The following is a 5,238-nucleotide window of genomic DNA, read 5'->3' as shown; positions in this document are numbered from 1 at the left end:
TTGCAAGGGTGGAGGCCGCCCAAAGCTTAGAGCATGTAGAGGAGGCAAAATCAGGTAACAATGATGAAAAGACAAGGGGCCAAGAATTCTTTGAGAACGAGGTGGACTCATCCTTTTGTGGTGATATTTCTATCGACCTTCTAGTGTATGCGGAGTTATGTCAGGAGATTGACATGGGGCCATAGGAGGCTACATCATACTTGGAGCATCCACCTACTCAATTCGTTGATGAATCGCTTATAAGGGTGCTCTAGAATATGCATTTTAAGTAAGATCATTTTTTTAGAGTTATATTACTGTGCTTTGCTTGAATCTTTATATTGATTATGCTAACATCAATTTTTGTCTGTACAGGTGACCTTTGTGGATATTTGAACAGCACAATGAGTCGAGGGATGAGCAACAAGGAGCTACAGGAGATCTTTACACATATGTCTCTAGATCAAATGGCTTGATTCAGAGATATGGCAGACTAGGAGCTGTCTCGGATACCATTAGGTCATTCCGTTATATCTACCTCGATACGCTCTGTTGCTTCAGTTTCTAAGAGACGAGATCGATGCTCTAGACTTGGACCGGATGGAGGGAGTGGTTTTGGGGCATGCTGCGGATACGTGGATGCGGTGAGCCCGCAGTCGGCTCAAGATACATGTGCTACTCCTCACTCTCGTGCAGGTTCGAGAGGGTATGGCTCTGGTGGTTGTTGTGGAGGTACCGACACAGTTTCTCCGGCCATCTCGTCATTCTATTGGAGTTGTGTCACCTATGGGATTTGTCACACTTGTGGGAACATCTACTTCAGTCACTTTAGCTTTTGCACTCAACCGTGCATAGGTGACACCCCTATGAGTGCTACTCTGAGAGATCCGAGATATACCATTCCTGTGGGTACACCAAATGTATAAGGGTCTCCTTGATATGCCCAGAAGCATGGTCACAGGTGCGAGACATATCTTAGATGTATCCCAGAGGGACATGGATACCTTGTAGATGATAGGACAGGAGCCGTCATCATGAATGATGAAGGGAGGAGGATGATGGCTCGTATGAGAGAATAGTACCAACAAGTTTTTCGACACAATGTCTTGGATCTTTGGAAGAACATATTGGAGTGAAGTAAGAACTACATAGAAGCATCCTTGTATAAGGAGTTTCCAATACCCACAACAACAAATAGGTTTATCACAGACTAGATGATGAAGTGCATGCGTGTATACATGTCATATAGACGATCGGACACATACAAGGCACTTAGGAGTGGAGCCTCAAGCCGGAGTGGCTAGATACAGATGACTAGCGCCAACTCAAGGAGAAGGCTAAAAAAATTCTCCAGGACGTTGGAGACAGCAGCGCGAGGCAATGAGGGCACGAGTGGAGGCAGAAGTGGTCAATCATCTTGGGAGTGACAGCCATATGACTTATCTGGAGGACTTTGTAAGTTTTTCTTTTGCTCTTTTTGCTTCTTCTTTTTTTACAATATCGCTTGTACTGGCAATCATATTTCTAACAGTTGTATTTTGTTTTCTTTGCAGCACTCCATTACAAACTGTGATTCCACAGGTCTAGAGACTCAATATGCAGATAGACACAGTCTCACTACATTGATCGATAGATTGTATATATACGGCGGCCCAGTAAGTCACTCATCTTTCTTGTTCATAGTTACTAATTTTAATTAAAATGCATTATTGTATGGTGGATTGATGTGTAGTTGTTTCTTTTTTTGTCGTTTGATGCTCCTTTGTGGCGGGACGACAGCTTTGGGATGGCAAGGATCTATAACTCATGCTTGGATCCCTGGAGTGCACATCCTCTTTTTTTTTTGTCCTGTGATTTATGTAGGCATTTTCTATGCACTATGTTATTATTATCCTTTATATCTTGCCATGATTCCATGAGCGCGCTTTCATTAAGTGATCTTGTATTTATTTTATGTATCAGTCTTGTGGATTCAAGTACACTTTACCTTCATTTTGACGACTATTGTACACTTTACTCTAACCCTTTTGTATGGCCCAAATACAACACATAGTGCTACATGTCAAACTGCCTTGCTACAATTTTTTTCCTCTGTAACCATCATTATTAGCATCGCAAACTTACATGCATGCGTCACTATTATTGTCGTAGTTTGTGTCGCAAAATGTCGCTATTTGTGTCACATTTGCGATGCAGATAGCGATACAAATAGAGATGCCAATAGCAACGGTTCTATGGCATCGCTAATACCGATGTATTTAGGACAAGGAAACTTTTGTTGTGAACATTTTCGTCACTTTGAACGTCGGTATGAGGTATGTATCTTGTAGTGATATACACAAATCTGGCAAGAGACAAGCAATCATTGGTTGCATGTGCTAAAAAAATCCTACAAAGAGAGATGTAAACATGTGAGATACTTGAGCTCATCACATATTGCCATGGTTACTCAAATGGGTGCCCATTTTATGGGGGCATATATTTTGATGGTAGGCAATCATCTTGTCCACTGTCATTTACATAGTGGGTAGTGGATAATTTACAATGTTAAAATGGTGGGCAATCTTGTGTTCTCATTGTTCTTTACACATCGACCACCTACCAAAGCATATTCTAGCTCTTCCTTCTGTATTTCTTGGTTATTGATCGAGGCACTAAAAAAAATGCATGGACCACCTATGGGCAATGAAGCACCCTAACCCCTAAAAATAGAGAAAATGGACAAGCAATGTAGTATAACACAATCAAGAAAGCTTGTGGGCCGAACCCTATGTAAAGGGAATTGCACTTGGTAGCTTGCCCCATAAAATCAAGGTTTTCATTGGTTCTTTAACATACTAGTCCCCCCACCCTATCTGTAACCACCCTGAACCTAGATAAATGGATTAGGTTTTCTTTGAAAACAATGCATTTTGTAGTTTATCTAACACTCTAAATTGAAATGCTTGTGGTAGTACTCCGCTTGGATTCTTTTCTAGTTCCTAGTACTTCACACGAGGGTTCAAAGGCACATTTCATGTGCCAAGAGGATTTATGGGAGATTGATATAAGGAATATAATTTAAACTAAATTAAAGATAACTATTTATAATAGTGAAATATTAATACATAATGTAAGTATTAATTCTAAATACATGTATGAATTATAGATCACATATAATTTATATTATGATAATAATAATATAAAATTATAATAAGGATATGGTATCTTGAAGATATATATATATATATATATATATATTCTTCTCCCTACCTATGGAATAGGACAAAACTTCCAATGTGTAGAGAGATCATAAACAAAGAAAAAAGCTCCAAAGGGAAAGATTTTATATGTTATCTTGTTCATGTCCATAATATGTGTATGTGAGTACATGCATATATATGTATATGTCTTTGTGTAGTCTCATAAATGTGTGCCCTCTCTTTTCTTATCATTTTGATTCTCTTTTCTTTTTTTTCATGTCTCTATCTTGCTTCATTTCATATGTGTGCATGTGTTTTTGCATATGTGCATATATGCATGTTTCTAAGTGCGTGTTTTATAAGTGTGTATCCATTCTCTCTTCTTCTTTCCTCACTCGTATGTTTACATGTATATGAGCATGTATGCATACATGTGTATATATATACATATATGTACACGTGTTTACACATATATGTGCTCACATGTATGTATATAGGTGCATGTATTGATCATGTGTTTTTAATATCTCTTTTTTTTTCAAGTAAAATGTGGCTGATTATATTACTCAAAAAGCTGATTACAACAGAGTGTTCCTGCTCAATAGACTAGCTGGAGCTGAAGCAGAGTCACTAGTACATAATGTAAACAAGCCTCTCAGGGCGGTCTAGGGGGGATGGGGGCAAGAAGCCATTGGGGGGGGGTGGTAATATCGCCAAATGGGGCTGCCTGCCTGCATCACAAAGAATAGACCCTGGCCACCACAGGTGCACATGAAGTGACCACGGAGCTCCTGACGAGCCTTGGACTCGCCCTGCACCTGATCCAATTGGCCGCGGAGGGAATGGATGATGGAGGTCCATAGCTCTGCTAAGGTCGCAAGTGCTAAAAGTCTCTCTCTGCCGAAAGCCATCTGGCATCGCGCCTTCCAAATATGCCATCCAGTAAGACTCCCTATGATCTTCCATATCTCTGAGCTGTCTACTGTGGGCTCTAGTACCGGGCCGGCCTCCCACCCAGCCCACTGGATGTGGGGGCGCTCACCTATCTGTGCCCCTTCCCTATCTTTGACCTGGAGGTTCCAGATCACTAGTTGACAGTCTATTTTCTCCTAGCAACCTGGGAGGCTCTGGATTAGGGCCTGACGGAGGCCCTGCCACACGCGGAGTAGGCTCTGCAGGAAAGGTGATCTGGGCTGATGTGAAGATCCATCTCAGGGACGGCCTCCACTCACCGCCAAGCCTCGGTTTACAATCCTGAAGGCCCTCCTGTAGTAAGACCTTCCAGGTCAGCCCGCCTGGTGTGAGACCGTGGACAATAGCTTGCCCAACAGGGCCATACTCTGATATTCTGGGTCTATGATCCCAAGCCCTCCCTCTGATCGATGTCATATGATGGTCGCCCACGCCACCTTGGCCCTGGAGTCTCTGGAGCCATCAGACCCAGACCAAAGGAAATTCTGCACTAGGCAACGAAGCTACCCTACGCACGATGAGGAGAAGCACCAACACGAGGCGATGTACCAGGCCGTCGCTAGGAGGACCTGGTTAACCACTAGGGCTCGACCGGCTAGTGAGAGGCGAACCGTGAGGTCAGTTTCCTCCAAATAGAATCTAGGACAGGAAGAAACTGCTGGGCAGGAGTGATGTCGAGTCCCACTTGGAACCCTAGGTATCAGACGGTCTGCCCTCTGCTCACCCATCTAAATCCCAGGTGGATGCCCTACTCCGTGCTGGAGTCCGGGTCTGTGAGGAAACCAACCGACTTTCGCCAGTTGATTTTCGCACCCGCTGCAACGCAGAACACATCAAGAGCCAGTCTCATTCTCTCCAGCATCACCTCATCGTCCTCTATGTAGAGGCCTTTGTCGTCTGCGTACTCTGAGTCTAACAACTCAGTCTCCTCTCTCATTGAAAGTCGGAGACCGCGTAGTCTGCTCACACGTGACCTGAGGAAGTGAGACATTGCCTCTGCGAAGAGTAGGAACATGTATGGGGCCAGGGGACAGCCTTGTCGGACCGATCTCTCCAGCCGAAACTCCTCCCCTCGCCTTCCGCCTATGAGAACCCTGCTAGTGGC

Source organism: Lygodium microphyllum, chromosome 24 (genome assembly GCF_053477565.2).
Source record: "Lygodium microphyllum isolate KBCC chromosome 24, Lygodium_microphyllum_v1.1.10, whole genome shotgun sequence".
Lineage (NCBI taxonomy): Eukaryota > Viridiplantae > Streptophyta > Polypodiopsida > Schizaeales > Lygodiaceae > Lygodium > Lygodium microphyllum.
This window is presented reverse-complemented; position numbering follows the sequence as displayed.